This window comes from Gossypium raimondii, chromosome 11 (genome assembly GCF_025698545.1).
Source record: "Gossypium raimondii isolate GPD5lz chromosome 11, ASM2569854v1, whole genome shotgun sequence".
In the NCBI taxonomy this organism is placed as follows: Eukaryota; Viridiplantae; Streptophyta; class Magnoliopsida; order Malvales; family Malvaceae; genus Gossypium; species Gossypium raimondii.
The window spans coordinates 21,378,990-21,397,069 of record NC_068575.1 but is presented as its reverse complement, the minus strand read 5'-3'; positions in this window follow the sequence as shown (position 1 = coordinate 21,397,069).

Genomic DNA, 18,080 nt, shown 5'->3' with positions numbered 1-18,080 from the left:
CAAACTACATGCATCTACACGTGAAGAACAAAAAAGGGTTTGACGATAGCACATGAAGATCACGCGCAGAGCTTCTGGTCACAGGACTTCATGGTTTTATCAGTGACAGCCTTCCGATCCTCCTGGTATGGGCGATAGGAACAAAAAATAAGCCTAAAGTGGAAAACCCCCAAATTTTGAGATTCTAGGGTTCATGTTATTTCAAGTGTAAAAATAGAATATCGGTAATGACAATATATCGCAAAGAAAATAGAAATAAAAATAAAGAACACACAGATTTTACACGGAAACCCTTTCGGGGAAAAAAACCACGGGCAGAGGAGAAGAAAATTCACTATGTCAAATTCAAATAATTACAAGAGGAGTAGACTATGTCTATTTATAGGCTTGTAAAACCATATTCTAATAGGAGTGAAATACCTTATTCTAATCAATATCAAATAGATGGAGTTTAATAAGGTTTAAAAAACCTTATTCTAAAATAAAATAAAAGAAGTATAATTCTATAAGGATTTTTTTATTTTATTTTCCCACAGTATTTTATTTACATAAGGATTTGGGTCACTTAACTCTAAACAACTCTACCTAGACACGAATTCTTAATGAACAAGTTCTTCATTGCGAACTCTCAACGAACAAGTTCTCCACCTCTTCCATAAAACCCCTTAAGGGTTTATCTTCAACAATGAACACCAACCAAGTCTAAGCAATGCTCAAACTTGGTTATAGGAAGTGACATAGTCATCATATCTGTAGGATTTTCATGAGTACTAATTTTGCTCACAACAATATCACCATGAGCAATAATATCGCGAACAAATGATACCGAGCATCAATGTGTTTTGTTCTCTCATGAAACATTTGATCTTTTGTAAGGAAGATGGCACTCAAACTGTCACAAAATATTGTATTAATTTGAAGGTCTTCAGTGAGTTCACTAAAGAGTCCCTTCAACCAAATAGCTTCTTTACAAGCCTTAGTATCGCCATGTACTCAGCTTCAATGGTAGAAAAAGTGACTGTAGTTTGCAAAGTGGCTTTCCAACAGATTGCACAACCTCTGATTGTAAACATATAACCTGTGAGAGATCTTCTTCTATCGAGGTCTCCAGTAAAATCAGCATCAACATACCAAATGACTCCATCTCTAGTTCTTCCAAACTGTAAGCAAACATCGGTTGTACCTCGTCAGTATCTTAAAACCCACTGAACTGCATTTCCAAGTTCTTTACTGGGATTCACCATGTATCTGCTAACTGCACTAACTGTATATGATAAATCTGGACGTGAACAGACCATGGCAAACATGAGAGGTTCCACTACACTAGAGTATGGAACATGTAACATGTACCCAATCTCATCATCTGATTGTGGAGACAAAGCCGATGAAAGCCTGAAATGGGTTGCTAAAGGAGTACTAACAGGCTTAGCATTCTACATATTGAATCTGCAAAGAACTTTCTGAATGTACCCCTTCTAACTTAGGTACAATTTACTTGTTTTTTTATCTCTGAGAATCTCCATACCAAGTATCTTCTTTGTTGGTCCCGAATCTTTCATCTCAAATTCTTCACTTAGTTGGGTTTTGACCTTTCTTATCTCTCATTTATCTTTCGCTGCTATCAACATGTCATCAACATAAATGAGTAGATACACAAAAGAACCATCACTGTTTTTCTTAAAGTAAACACAACTGTCAAAGCTACTTCTTTTGAAATCATGAGAAGTCATAAAGGAATCAAACCTCTTATACCACTGTCTTGGTGACTGTTTCAAACCGCAAAGGGACTTTTTCAGGAAGCAAACATAGTTCTCTTTTTATGAGACTATAAAACCCTCTGGCTATTGCATGTAAACATCCTCATCAAGTTCTCGATGCAAAAATATAGTTTTTACATCTAACTGCTCAACCTCCAAATCATGCATGGCGACAATACCAAGCAAACCTCGAATCAAACTATACTTCACAACTGGAGAGAACACATCTGTGAAGTCCACTCCTGGAATTTGACTGTAACCCTTTGCAACAAGCTTTGTTTTATTTCTAGGTTCTTCAACTCTTGGAGTCCCCTCTTTCTTCTTAAACACCCATTTACAATGAACAACCTTTTTACCTTTAGGAAGTTTCATAAGATCCCATGTTTTATTAGTGATTTCATCTCCTTTTGCATAGCAAACATCCACTTTTCTGAGTCTTCACAACTAATCGCCTCAGAATAATTAGATAGCTCTTGGTTTGCATCTATGTCTTTAGCCACATTTAAAGCGTAAGCAACTAGATCAGCCTCAGCATATTTCTTTGGAGGTTTAATTTTTCTTCTAGTTCTACTTTTGGCGATAGAGTATTGTGGTGAAGAATCAACTCTATTTTGAATTTTTTTTATAGATTCCTCTGGTGAATCAAACCCTCTTTTTCTTTCAAAAAACACAGTGCTCACAGAACTTCAGTTTGTAAATTCCTTGCCCATCAAGAAGTCCTCTTTTTTTCAATTCTGTCATGCCATTCTCACTCATAGTAATATCATCATCTGACAAGGAAGAGGATGCGACAGCTACATCACCAGTAACAGAAGAACCCTGCAAAACATATAACTTGGCAGTATTTCTCTGCCATTTCATCATAACTAGGGAACCTTTAGAAATCTTTAAAACCCCACTTTCAGCTATGTATTTGTACCCTTTTGAATCAACAGTACTCAACGAAATTAAATTTCTCTTCAATTCTAGAACATATCGTACGTCACTAAGTGTTCTGACAACTATATCAAACATCTTAACTTTAATTGTTCCAACACTTGCAATTCTACGGGAAGCATTATATTCCATCAAAATAACACCTTCAGACACTATTTCATAAGTTGTAAACCAATCCTGATTAGGACTCAAGTGAAAGGTGCAGCCTGAATCAAGGATTCACTCCTCGCTCACTTTAAAATTGTTTACAGAAGCGACTAGAAGTTCACCATCGCTATAGTCTTCTACAACATCAGCCTTACCAAAATTTTCTGGTTCTTTTCCCTTTTGACTCGTAGCCTCCCTTTTGATCTTATTCTGTAGCTTATAGCACTCAGATTTAATGTGCCATTTCTTCTTGCAGAAGTTACAAGTTTTCTTTCTGTTTGAAGACTTTGATCTACCCTTAGACTTACTGCGAGGATTCTATTCCTGTGTCCTTCCACGATCATCATCAGCATTCCGATCTTGTCTCCCACAAACAATGAAACCCTCTCCCTAAGAGTCAGTTTTAACCAGAAGATGCTTCATCTTATCATACGAGGTTAAAGAATCATAAACCTCATCAATTGTGAGAGACTCGCGGCTATATAAAATCGTATTTCTAAAGGTTGAATAAGACGGTGGCAATTAACAAAGTAGAATCAACCCTAGATCTTCCTTATCATACTGAACCTCCATGGCCTCCAAGTTTGACAAATTTTCTTTAAACACTGTTAAGTGTTTGTGCACAGATGCACCTTCCTCCAAACGAAGAGCATAAAGACGCTGCTTCATATGCAGCTTGCTAGTTAGATTTTTTGATATACATATTTGTTCACATCTTATATAATCCAGCGGCGATCTTCTCCTTCACCACATCCTGCAAAATTTAGTTAGACAAATGTAGATTAACTGTGTTAATGCCTTTCGATCCTTGCGCTTCTTCTCTTCCTCCGTCAATGTTGAAGGCATCTTATCTACCCCTAACAGGGCTTCCTCTAAGTCCATCTGTCCACGAACTGCCTGCATCTTTATCTGTCACAATGCGAATCTGGTGTTGCGATCCAACAGCAAAATTTCATACTTCAAAGTGCCATTACTGAGATTGAGATGAACAACCCAAAAGCTCGGGTACCAATTTGTAAAAATAGAATATCGGTAATGACAATATATCGCAAAGAAAATAGAAATAAATATAAACACACAGATTTACACGAAAACCCTTTTGGGAAAAAAAACCACGGGCAGAGGAGAAGAAAATTCACTATGTCAAATTCAAATAATTACAAGAGGAATAGACTATGTCTATTTATAGGCTTGTAAAACCATATTCTGATAGGAGTGAAACACCTTATTCTAATCGATATCAAATAGATGAAGTTTAATAAGGTTTAAAAAACCTTATTCTAAAATAAAATAAAAGAAATATAATTCTATAGGGATTTTTTTATTTTATTTTCCCACATTATTTTATTTAAAAATGGATTTGGGTCACTTAATTCTAACATCAAGGAAAAATAAAAAATTGTTCCCTAAATCAAGATAAAAGCTTTGATACCATATTAATTTTAGAGAATTGATAGATGAATTTTAGGAAATAGAATAGCTTTACTCATACTTGAAAAATATGGTTACATAGGCTATTTATACAAAGAGAAAAAACATATCTAATGAGAGAAATAATATACAATCCCTAATATCAAGTATATCTAATCCCTAATTTACAACAATAGTAAGAATGGTCATTGGACTTTAGGGTTCTATTGACAACGGTCTTATGATCCTCCTTGTATGGGTAGTGAGAACAAGAAAAAAGCCTAAAGTGGAAAACCCAAATTTTCGAGATTCTAGGGTTTATGTTATTTTGGGGGGAAACAAAAAATTGCTCCCCAAGTCAGGATAAAAACTCTAATTCCATGTTGATTTCAGAGAATTGTGGGACGAATTTTGTAAGGAATGAATAATTTTACTCATACTTGAAAAAGATGGTTACATAGATTATTTATACAAAGAGAAAAAACCTATCTAAGGAAAGAAATAATATACAATGCCTAATTTGCAACAGTAGTAAGAATCTCTTGGTTGTCAATAGTTTGGGCTGTCAACAATTGATATTCAAGGCCACCAACAATTACCATTAGCTTTAAGTTGTGAAAAATATATATGTGGAGAGCGGGACTATGGGGAAAGGGAGAAGGAGAATGAGGGTAGAGCGGTGGTGGGGAGGGGGAGAAGGGCAAGGTGGGGAAGGATGAGAGGGAAGGGAAGGTTTATTTATTTATTTAATATTAATATAATTATTGTTATTGAATATTGATATAAAATTTAAATTTATTATTATATTTTTAAATTATTTATGTACTTTTACATATTTTAAATTTAATATATTATTATTTTTATCAACAATATTTTTATATATTTTAAATATATTATTTTATTTATTTGAAAATATTTATGCATTTTATATATTTCTTTGATTTTTTTTGAATTAGAATCAAATTGAGAACATTTGTAAAACTTAAGGTTAATTTTTAAAATTATGACTAAATCGATATAATATGTAAAAGTTGAGGACTAAATTTGTTATTATATCCTTTTCTAACTATTGTGTCAATTTGTTGTTTGTGATTTTAACAAGCGTGACCAAAATGATCCAACTATGTAGTGTGGATGCTTAAATTGCAAACTTTTTATTTTGAGTACTTAAAATGAAATCTTTTTATAATTGAGTGACTATCAGTATAATTTACCCAAAAGTCAAATATACATAATGAGTAATTGTATCATGATTTAAGATTTTTAAAATTTACTTACGTAAAATAAATAATCATAAAAATAGGACTAATGGTGAGTATACAATTTTTTGAGCCAGATAGATGGTTAAATCGATCAGACCACCAGTTTGTTGGTCCAATCAGTTTAATTAAAAAATATTAAAATTTTAAAAAAATAAATTTCTTTTTAAAAAGTCCCAGTTCAACCTGTTTGTTCCAATTCCGGATCTAACTAGTTCAAAATCACTCTCTTAAACCAGTTCCTCAACCGATTCTTAATCTAACCGATCCGACTCAATTCTAACTACATTTCAAATATATAATAAACTTAAAATTTTCTTTTTTCCTCAAATATCAAATGTATCATTATATAAATTGTGTTTACTGGACAATTGTTATTTATAAATGCTTTCCAGCCGTGCCTACTCGGATGAATGATTGGATACGAAAGAAGTGGCTGCTTTACAGAGAACAATACTAAAGTGAAATAGAATTAAATAAAAAATGAACAAAAATATAGCAAAAACATGAGATTTCAAATTTATAATTAATATACAACCAACAAGAGCCGATGGTTATGATGATAAGACCAGAGAAGAGGCACCCTTTATTGCGAGTAAAATTTCTTTTGTGCCTAAAAAGTCCCCAAAGTGTATTCTAACAAAGAAAGGTGGATGTCTGAATAATGCATGACATTGATTAAAGTAGACGGACCATGGCATGATTTTTTTTATTTAAATTAGCAAATGTTTATTTATTCTTCTTAAACTAAATTTTAAATTTTTATAATTTAACTTTAAACATTGAATTGTGTATATATTTTGAAATTTTTGATTCCCTTGTCAGTTTTATCGTTAGGGTGGTTGATTTCGCTATTATTAAAAAGGTAAAACAATTCTTTTATCTTTTCTTACTTATAGTTTTGTGTAAATATCTTTTTTTAACAATTTCGTTACAGGTTCTGGTCATATCTATTCTTTTTGAAACTGTAAAAAATAGAACGTCGGTAATGATAATTTATCGTAAAGAAAAAGAGAGAGAAAAATAAAGAACACACAGATTTTACGTGAAAACTCTTTCGGGAAAAAAACCACGGGTAGAGGAGAAGATAATTCACTATGTCAAATTCGAATAATTACAAGAGGAGTAGACTATGTCTCTTTATAGGCTTGTAAAACCATATTCTAATAGAAGTGTAATAAGATTGAAACACCTTATTCTAATCAATATAAAATAGATGGGGCTTAATAAGGTTTAAAAAACCTTATTCTAAAATAAAATAAAAGAAGTGTAGTTCTAAATGGATTTTACTTTTATTTTATTTTACCAATGTATTTTATTTAAATAAGGATTTGAGTCACTTAATCCTAACAATCTCCACCTTGACACGAATTCTCAATGAACAAGTTCTTCATCGCGAACTCTCAACGAACAAGTTCTCCACCTCTTCCATAAAACCCCTTAAAGGTTTAACTTCAACAATGAACACCAACCAAGTCTAAGCAATGCTCAAACTTGGTTATAGGAAGTGACTTAGTCATCATATCTGCAGGATTTTCACGAGTACTAATTTTGCTCACAACAATATTACCACGAGGAATAATGTCACGAACAAAATGATACCGAACATCAACGTGTTTTGTTCTATCATGAAACCTTTGATCTTTTGTAAGGAAGATGGCACTCTGACTGTCACAAAATACTGTACTGATTTGAAGGTCTTCATAGATTTCACTAAAGAGTCCCTTCAACCAAATGGCTTCTTTACAAGCCTTAGTAATCGTCATGTACTCAGCTTCAGTGGTAGACAAAGCAACTGTACTTTGCAAAGTGGCTTTCCAACTGATTGCACAACTTCCGATTCTAAAGAGATAACCTGTGAGATATTTTTTTCTATCAAGGTCTCCAGCAAAATCAGCATCAACATACCCAATGACTTCATCTCTAGCTCTCCCAAACTATAAGCAAACAGTAGTAGTACCTCATAAGTATCTTAAAATCCATTGAACTGCTTTCTAATGTTCTTTACCAAGATTCGCCATGTATCTGCTAACTGCACTAACTGCATATGATAAATCTAGACGTAAACAAACCATAGCATACATGAGAGATCCCACTGCACTAGAGTATGGAACATGTGACATGTACTCAATCTCATCATCTGATTGTGGAGACAAAGCCAATGAAAGCCTGAAATGGGTTGCTAAAGGAGTACTAACAGCATTCTGCATATTGAATCTACAAAGAACTTTCTGAATGTACCCTTTCTAACTTAGGTTCAATTTACTTGCTTTTCTATCTCTGAGAATTTCCATACCAAGTATCTTCTTTGTTGGTTCCAAATCTTTCATCTCAAATTCTTCACTTAGTTGGGCTTTGACCTTTCTTATCTCTCATTTATCTTTCGCTGCTATCAACATGTCATCAACATAAAGGAGTAGATACACAAAAGAACCATCACTGTTTTTCGTAAAGTAAACACAACTGTCAAAGCTACTTCTTTTGAAATCATGAGAAGTCATAAAGGAATCAAACCTCTTATACCACTGTCTTGGTGACTGTTTCAAACCGTAAAGGGACTTTTTCAGCAAACAAACATAGTTCTCTTTTTTTGAGACTATAAAACCCTCTGGCTGTTACATGTAAACATCCTCCTCAAGTTCTCAATGCAAAAATATAGTTTTTACATCTAACTGCTCAACCTCCAAATCATGCATGGCCACAATACCAAGCAAAGCTCGAATCAAACTATACTTCACAACTGGAGATAACACATCTGTGAAGTCCACTCCTGGAATTTGGCTGTAACCCTTTGCAACAAGCCTTGCTTTATATTTGGGTTCTTCAACTCCTGAAGTCCCTTTTTTTTAAACACCCCTTTACAATGAACAACCTTTTTACCTTTAGGAAGTTTCAAAAGATCCCATATTTTATTTTTGTGGAGTGATTCCATTTTTTCTTGCATAGCAAACATCCACTTTTCTGAGTCTTCACAGCTCACCGCATCAGAACAATTAGATGGCTCTTGGTTTGCATCTATATCTTCAACCACATTTAAAGCATAAGCAACTAGATCAGCCTCAGCATACTTCTTGGGAGGTTTAATTTCTCTTCTAGTTCTGTTTTTGGCAATAGAGTATTGTGGTGAAAAAGCAACTCTATTTTGAATTTTTGTACTAGCTTCAGTAGTCGACTCTGTTGTAGATTCTGGATTAATCTGAAGCTCCACCTGCTTTTGATTTTCTTTATTAGAAGAATATTTAAGTGATAAGTTAGGTAGCATAGCAGTTTCATCAAAAACGACATCTCTGCTAATCACAACTATTCTATTTTCAGGACACCATAACTAATATCATTTTACACCAGCTTTATAACCAAGAAAAACACATTTAATGGATCTCAGTTCCAATTTTTCATTATCAACATGCGTATACGTAGGACACCCAAAGATCTTTAAATCAGAATAGTCAGCAGGATTACCAGACCATACCTCTTATCGAGTCTTTTTCTCAATGGCAACGGATGGAGATTGATTGATCAAAAAACATGCAGTAGAGGCTGCTTCAGCCCAAAACGATTTTGGTAAGTTGGCATTTAACAACATACATCGAACATTTTCCATGATAGTTTTGTTCATTCGTTCTGCAACGCCGTTTTGCTATGGAGTATGACGAACTGTCAAGTGCCTTACGATCCTTTCTGACTTGCATAGTTTATTAAACTCATCAGAATAGAACTCTAAGCCATTACCTGTGCGGAGCTATTTTATTTGTTTTCCCATCTGTTTTTCAATCATAGTTTTCTAATACTTAAATGCGAAAAACACATCATTTTTCTACTTCGGAGGAATGCCCAAACTTAATCATCAATAAAAGTTAGCATATAATTAGCTCCACCTCTCAAAGGCATTATAGATGGCCCCCACAGATCAAAATGAATATACTCCAACATTCCCTTCGTGTTATGGATTCATCTGGTGAATCGAACTCTTTTTTGCTTCCCAAAAATGCAGTGCTCATAGAACTTCAGTTTGCAAATTCCTTGCCCATTAAGAAGTCCTCTTTTGATCAATTATGCGATGCCATTCTCACTCATATGCCCTAGGTGCATATGCCAAAGTTTAGTAATATCATCATCTGACAAGGAAAAGGAAATGACAGCTGCATCACCAGTAACAGTAAAACCCTACAGAACATATAACACCTTCAAAAATCCTCAAAACCCCACTTTCAGCTATGTATTTGTACCCTTTTGAATCAAGAGTACTCAACGAAATTAAATTTCTTTCAATTCTAGAACATGTCATACATCACTAAGTGTTCTGACAACTCCATCAAACATCTTAACTTTAATTGTTCCAACACTTGCAATTTTACATGAAGCATTATTTCCCATCAAAACAATATCTTCAGCACAGTTTTGTACGTTGTAAACCAATCTCGATTGGGACTCATATGGAAGGTGCAACCCGAATCAAGGATCCACTCATCGCTCACTTTAGAATTGTTAAAAGAAGCGACTAGAAGTTCACCATCATTGTAGCCTTCTACAACATCAGATTTACCGAAATTTTCTAGTTGTTTTCCATTTTGATTCGTAGTCTCCCTTTTGATTTTGTTCTTTAGCTTATAGCACTCTGATTTAATGTGCCCTTTCTTTTTGCAGAAGTTACAAGTTTTACCTCTATTTGAAGACTTCGATCTACCCTTAGATTTACCGCGAGGATTTCGTTCCTATGTCCTTCAACGAACAATGAGATCCTCTCCCTAAGAGTCGGTTTTAACCACAAGATGCTTCATCTTATCATACGAGGTTAAAGAATCATACACCTCATCAACTGTGAGAGACTCGCAGCTATATAAAATCGTATCTCTAAAGGTTGAATAAGACGGGGGTAATGAACAAAGTAGAATCAACCCAAGACCTTCCTTATCATACTAGACCTCCAAGGCCTCCAAGTTTGAGAGAATTTCTTTAAACACTGTTAAGTGTTCGTGCACAGATGCACCTTCCTCCAAACGAAGAGCATAAAGACGCTGCTTCATATGCAGCTTGCTAGTTAGATTTTTCGACATACATATTTGTTCCAACATCTTATATAATCCAGCGGCGATCTTCTCCTTCACCACATCCTGCAAAATTTCATTAGACAAATGTAGATGTAACTGTGTTAACGTCTTTCGATCCTAGCACTTCTTCTCTTCCTCCGTCAATGTTGAGGCATCTTATCTACCCCTAACAAGGCTTCCTCTAAGTCCATCTGTCCAAGAACTGCCTACATCTTTATCTGTCACAATGCAAATATGGTGTTGCGATCCAACAGTGGTATTTCATACTTCAAATATGCCATTACTGAGATTGAGATGAACAACCCAGAAGCTCGGGTACCAATTTGTAAAAATAGAATATTGGTAATGACAATATATCGCAAAGAAAAAGAGAGAGAAAAATAAAGAACACACAGATTTTACGTGGAAACCCTTTCGGGAAAAAAACCACGGGTAGAGAGGAATATAATTCACTATGTCGAATTTGAATAATTACAAGAGGAGTAGACTATGTCTATTTATAGGCTTGTAAAACCATATTCTAATAGGAGTGTAGTAAGATTGAAACATCTTATTTTAATCAATATCAAATAGATGGGGCTTAATAAGGTTTAAAAAACCTTATTCTAAAATAAAATAAAAGAAGTGTAGTTCTATATGGGTTTTACTTTTATTTTATTTTATTTTACCAATGTATTTTATTTAAATAAGGATTCAAGTCACCTAATTTTAACAGAAACAATACCTAAAACTACCCATAACCCCTTCCCAACCCAAAAACAAAAGGATAATGCGCTTTAACGCACTCGAACCCACATTCTCCTGCATTGGCAACAATACCCATACCAATCGAGTTAAAACTCAATCAACAATTTAGTCCATACTCTTTATATAAACAATCACTATTCTAAAAGTTTTTTTTTTTCAATAAAAACTTAAAAATTTGTGAAAAATTAAAAACTCTCCAAAATTTTAAAAAATAAAAATAATTTAAATAATTTTAAAATATATGAAAAATATAAGAATAAAAAAAGTGTTATTTACTTAGACTTTTCCACTGGTCGGGCCGAATATGGGCCGTGGCCCGAGTCCAAAAAATTCTTAGCCCAAGCCTATTTTCGGCCTGAGTTGGGACATAAAATACCTTGTCCAAGCCCGCCCATGTTGGGTCAGGCCCAGCGGGCTACTCGACCCATTAACAAGTCTATTTTTACTCCATGAATAGTAATTTCTCTCCAAACTTTAAGCTATTTGTTCAGTTATTATTGAATCAAATTTGAACAATTTTTTTTTTTAGATTTCAATCAGATTAATTATATCCCAAAATTACTTCTATGTAAATTTAATAATAAAATATTAGTATACAATAATTTTTAAATAATGATACAAACTCGAAATTTGTCCTACTTGGGCCGAGCTTGACGATATATTTTATGCCTCAGGCTGGCTCAGTCAAAATTTAATTTAAATAATAAAAAATATTTTAAAATTAATTTCAATATATATACTATATTTTAAATATTACAAATATTACAAATTCAAATATATAATGTTATATATTTGAAATAAATTTCAATAGAAAAATAATTTTTATCCAATATAAATATTACATAAGATACATTGGATTTTAAAAAGGGTTAAAAATATCATTAAACTTCATAAGTATTTTTTTTCCAAATGCAATAGCGTTTTGAGTTGAAAATCACTTCTCAAAAATACTTTTAACTTTAAAAGCACGTTATTTTTTATTACTTATGTGCCAAAAGTGATTTTGGCTCCAAAAGTACTTTGTGCGTTCTAGAAAGCATTTTTGGCTTAAAAATATTTTTTTAACATTTTTTTAAAGTCTAAAGTGGGTAAAATAGTGTGTTTCCATTCAAGCATAAAATATATATATATATATATATATATATATATATATATTATTTAAGTGCTTTTGACTTTTATGTTGGAAGTAAAAATTATTAAAATACATTATTTATATTAGCTATTTAAAAGATAATAAAAATAAACTACTTTATATTTTATATATCATTATATTAAATTATTTGAATATTTCATGTATTATTAAATTAAATTAATTAAATATTATTTTCATCATATTAAATTATTTTAGATATCCTATAACTTAATTATCTTCTACTATCATATCTAAAAATTGCATTTTAACCCACAATTGTAGTTTGAGTAACAATAGGAAACACTAAAAATTAGCAAATCGTACTTCTTAACAATACTCTGTTAAAAAAATTGCATTTTAGGGTAACTTTGAGGCATATTCTCAATAGGTAAAGGTGGCGAGTTGAATCATATTTTTTATGGTTTCGAATTCTACTCCATGAGACCTTTACAACGGTATATCATTTGCTCAAAATGGTTGAGTGATGAATGAGAAATTAATACTCAAAATAAGCTACTTGGAAATATTGTTGAAGAAAAAAAATAAAAGGCTTAGATTCCACCTTAGTTAAATACCAACTGTGGGATGTGTTTATATATGTGACTTCTCTAGAAAAGTAATTGAATGACTAAGCTTGTAACCTTGTCTCGCGCGTAGGGGGGTGCAAGTCTAAACCCGACAGGGTTAGGACGCACCCGTACGACGTGGGCGATGCGAAATGTCCGAATTGGTCGGGCCCAAATGGGCCTGTAAATATTTTAGCCCAACTCAAATTTATTTTCCCTAGGAGACAAAATCTGCTTATATATGGAAACTTATCTTATTGATTTAATTCCAATAAATTTGTTTAAATTTTTTATTTAAATGGTAAATTTTAGGGATATTTTTTCCAAAATTCCAACACTCTCCATGCATATAAAAGGCCAATAATTCTGAAGGGTTTTTGCACACTCTTATATTCTCTAAGAATTTCTCTTGCTGAAATTCTGTTGTTCTCAAAAATCTCCTTTTTTTTATTTTTCGTGTTTTTTTAAATATTCCGATGATAGAAAAAGGTATTGTTCGTTCGATTGATCATGGTAGAGATGCTACTACTTCGATCACTGCTGTTGTTGTATCCTGAGAGACTTTCGACCAACATTACTCCAAGTACTGTAGGAGCGGCCGAATCTGTCTTAAGTAAACTATTTTTCATGAGCCTTAACGTTTCGTAAAATCTCAATTCTCCTTTATTTCAATTGTTTATTGTGGTTTATTTGATTTTCATATTTGATAAACTAACTATAAATAATTATGTTCATATTTTTATTTTATATGTGTTTATTTATAATTAATTGTGTTTGTTTGCTAACTTGTTTTGTCCAACAATCTTAAGACAAAGATGCGTATTTGTTATTTTCTAATTCGACACAACACCAAGGCGAAAAAGAAAAAAAATTATATATGTTTCAGAAAATCATTTTTTAAAAATAAATTTGTTTCGGTATTTTTCCACCATTCAATGATTTCCTTTTTCTTCTATTACTTTTTATTTTCAAATAAATATTAAAAACTAATAAAATCTGTTTCGAGAATTTTTCCTCCATTTAAGAGATTTTATTAGCTTTTGTTTCCAAATTAAAATAGGTAAAATCCGTTTCGGGATTGATTCTAGCCGTTCAACGGATTTTATACCATTAATTTTATTTTATTTCCAAACGGGGAAATTTAAAGTAAAATAAAAATCATTTTGGGATTGATTCCTGTCGTTCAATGATTTTATTCCAAAAATTTTTTTATTTCCTAAAACGAGTAAAATAAAATCGTTTCGGGATCGATTCCTGTCGTTCAACGATTTTATTCTAAAATTGTTTTATTTCCAAAAACAAGTAAAATAAAATCGTTTCGGGATAAATTCCCGCCGTTCAACGATTTTATTCCAAATTTGTTTTATTTCTAAAAACAAGTAAAATAAAAAAAATTCGGGATTGATTCCTGCCGTTCAACGATTTTATTCCAAATTTGTTTTATTTCCAAAAATGAGAAAAATAAAAAAAAAATCCTTTCGAGATTGATTTCCGCCGTTCAACTATTTTATTTCAAATTTGTTTTATTTCCAAAAACGAGTAACATAAAATCCATTTCGAGATTGATTCCCGCCATTCAATAGATTTATTACATTCTGATTTTGTTGCCAAAAACGAGAAATTAAATTAAATAAAATCTGTTTCGAAATTTATTCTCTACATTTAACAAGATTTTATTTGATTTTATTTTGTTTCCAAATTGAAATTAAATTAAATAAAATCGATTCGTGATTTATTCCATGATTTAACAAGATTTTATTTGATATTGTTTTGTTTCCAAACAAAGAAATAATCAAATAATTCTATTTCGAGATTTATTCCTACTGTTTAATAGATTTTATTTTGATTTAATGATATAACTTTGTTTGGATTTAATCTCGCCATTTAACAAAATTAATTTTGATTTTGTTTCAGAATTTTATCCTACCGTTTAACAAATCAAAGGCAAATTTTTCTATTTATGGTAGTCTTAATTGTGACTTTAAATTGAATTAAAAGATATTTATCGATGGTGAATTAAAAGATAATATGAGAATGCATGTCTAGGGTTGGTTCCTTGAAAGAGATGGTATTTAAGCGTGCCAAGTGCACCACCTCTCTTTTAGCGTTACCTACCTAGTGCATTGTTTTATTGTATTTTTAATTAGATTGTATAAACTTTTGTTTCAGGTTTTATTAGATTCTTGTCGTCTAACAAAAGTTGATAAGTTTTCTAATTTTGGTTTTATTTTTTAAGAGAAAAATGGAGACTCCCATCAATTTAACCAATTCACAATCTGAAGCTTTGGTTCAAACACAATCTTCAATCTGAAACTCAGTATTGCTAGTGGCGGCTGCAGTAAACCACAACGAGAAACCTGCAAAATTCTCGAGATAGAATTTCAAGATTTGGCAACAGAAAGTGTTGTTTTATGTGACCATATTGAACTTGGCCAAATTTTTGAAAGATGACCCTCCTACTATTAAAGAGGGCGAAGTAGATGAACTTATCGCTTTCGTTGCCGTTGAAGCTTGGAAACATTCAGATTTCCTATGCTGAAACTGCATGCTAAATGGATTGTCGGATGCACTGTACGAAGTGTATAGTGTTAAGAAAATAGGTAAGGAATTATGGACATCGTTGGACCATAAATACAAGCCGAGGATGTTGAAGCTAAAAAGTTCTTAGTTGCTAAATTCTTGAATTTTGTAATGGTTAATTCCAACTGATCATTCACGAAATTCTTACTGAATGGATGATAATAAGTGAATCCTTCCAAGTGGCAACCATTATTGAGAACTTGCCTCCTACTTGGAATGACTTCAAGAATTACCTAAAGCACAAAAGAAATGAAATGTCAGTGGAAGACCTAATTGTCAGACTTCGGATTGAAGAAGACAACAGAGGTAAGGAAAAGAGGCTCAACAAAGCAACAAATGAAAATGTTGCTAGGGCAAATGTCGTAGAAGTCAAGAAAGACTTCAAGAAGGAAAAACAATCGCAAAATGGGCCTAAACTGGGACCAAAAGGTGGTGTTTCCAACAAGCAAAAATTTCAAGGAAAATACCTCAATTGCAACAATATGGGGCAAAAGTCATCTGATTGTAGGATCCCAAATAAAGTTAGAGCTAACGAGGCTAATGTTGTAAAAGAAATTTCAAAGGAACTGTCCGATATGGAATTATGTGCCTAACTATGAATAAGAATGTTCTTAGTAAAGGGGAATGTTTGTGGGGAGGGGATATGTATTAAACTAAATGATATCTCTGTAAAAGCAAAACTATGAATAAGAATGTTTTTCTTTCTTGTTCATATGCTTAAGTCATTTAATTAATGGCATACTAGGCTCAGATATGTTAATTATGGTACTTTACGTACATAAATTAACTTAGAGCATATTCCTTCGTTTCACAATAATTATAATTATAAATATGAAGCATGTGTTGAGGCAAATTAATAAAGGTAAAAAACCACTTAATCTAATACATAGCAATGCTTGTAAGCTTGTAAAGTTTTTTTAAACGAGAGGAAGGAATAAAAAATTTTATTACCTTCATTACTAAGAGCTAAGACGAAGATAATTTATTCTCTATAAGCAAGAAGTTGAAAACCAGCTTAATAAAAAAGATTAATTAATTGTGGTGGTGGATATATTGAATCATTTCAATAACACTACCATACTTTCCTAAAATAGAATGACTGAGAAGAAAATCATATTCTAAAGGAAAAGATGAAGGCATGGCTAAAAAGCTCTGGGTTATCACATGAAATGTGGGGGAGCGTTTCTATGAGTAAATTACCTTTTAAATAAGGTACCCCATAAGAAAAGGGTCAAGATACCACATAAGTTATGGAAAGGCAGAAAATCATCCTACAACCACTTGAAAGTGCCAGGGGTGTCTTACTAGCGTAACTTATAATGGTAACTCGAGATATATGCGACGTTGACATAATATCGTTAAACAAATGATCTCCAATGGAGTTATCTATATTGAGTTTGAAAAATTAAAAAAATAACATTGTGGATCCGATAACTAAAAGTTTAAAACGAGATCATGTTGTTAAAACATCAAAAGGAATGTGAATAAAGCCCGTGAAAATAAAAGGCTCTATGTGAAGGAAAACCCTACCTAGTTGACTAGAGATCCCAAGATCTAGGTTCAAAAGGACAACCTAATTGCATAGACCTTGTGAGGTCCCTGTGGGGGTACTTATCCCAATTTTGTTCCTATGATGTAAATAGTGACTAAAAACAGGATAGCTTAAGCAATTCTTTTAATGACTATTGTGTGTCTCGATGAGCCGAACAACATAAGTCACCTATGTGAGAGTGAAGTAGGGCCTCTTCAAAGAGACTATTGGGGCATAGTTCTCTCAAACTCTTGCAGAACTAGGAGATGTTCACAGCTATATGAACATACCCATGAGAACTAAAACCTTGCCAGAGAGCTAGTTGTGTGAGGTATATCATCGTTTACACAAAAGACAGAACAGTTCAATGACATCACGTCTACTGGTTAGCTAGTCTTCTGGTTAGCTAGTAAAGTAAATATACTTTCGCAAGGGAAGGTTCAAGGGTGGATACCTACCTATCCTATGTAACTATCAATCGTAGATTCTATCACCACATTGAGTCAATATTTTTCGATAAAACTATCAATTTTCATTCATGTGGGCGATTGTTGAAAAAATTGCATTTTATGGTAACTTTGAGGCTTATTCTCAATAGGTAAAGGTGGAGAGTTGAATCATATTTTTTATGGTTTCATATTCTACTCCATGAGACCTTTACAATGGTATATCATATGCTCAAAATGGTTGAGTGATGAATGAGAAATTGATGCTCAAAGTAAGCTACTTGGAAATATTGTTGAGGAAAAAAAATAAAAGGCTTAGATCCCACATTACTTAAATACCAACTCTGGGATGTGTTTATATATGTGAATTCTCTTGAAGAGTAATTGAATGACTAAGCTTGTAACTCTGCCTCACGCGTAGGGGGTGCAAGTCCAAACCCGACGAGGTTGGGGCGCACCCGCATGACGTGGGCAACGCAAAATGTCCGAACCGATTGGACCCAAATGGGCCTGTAGATATT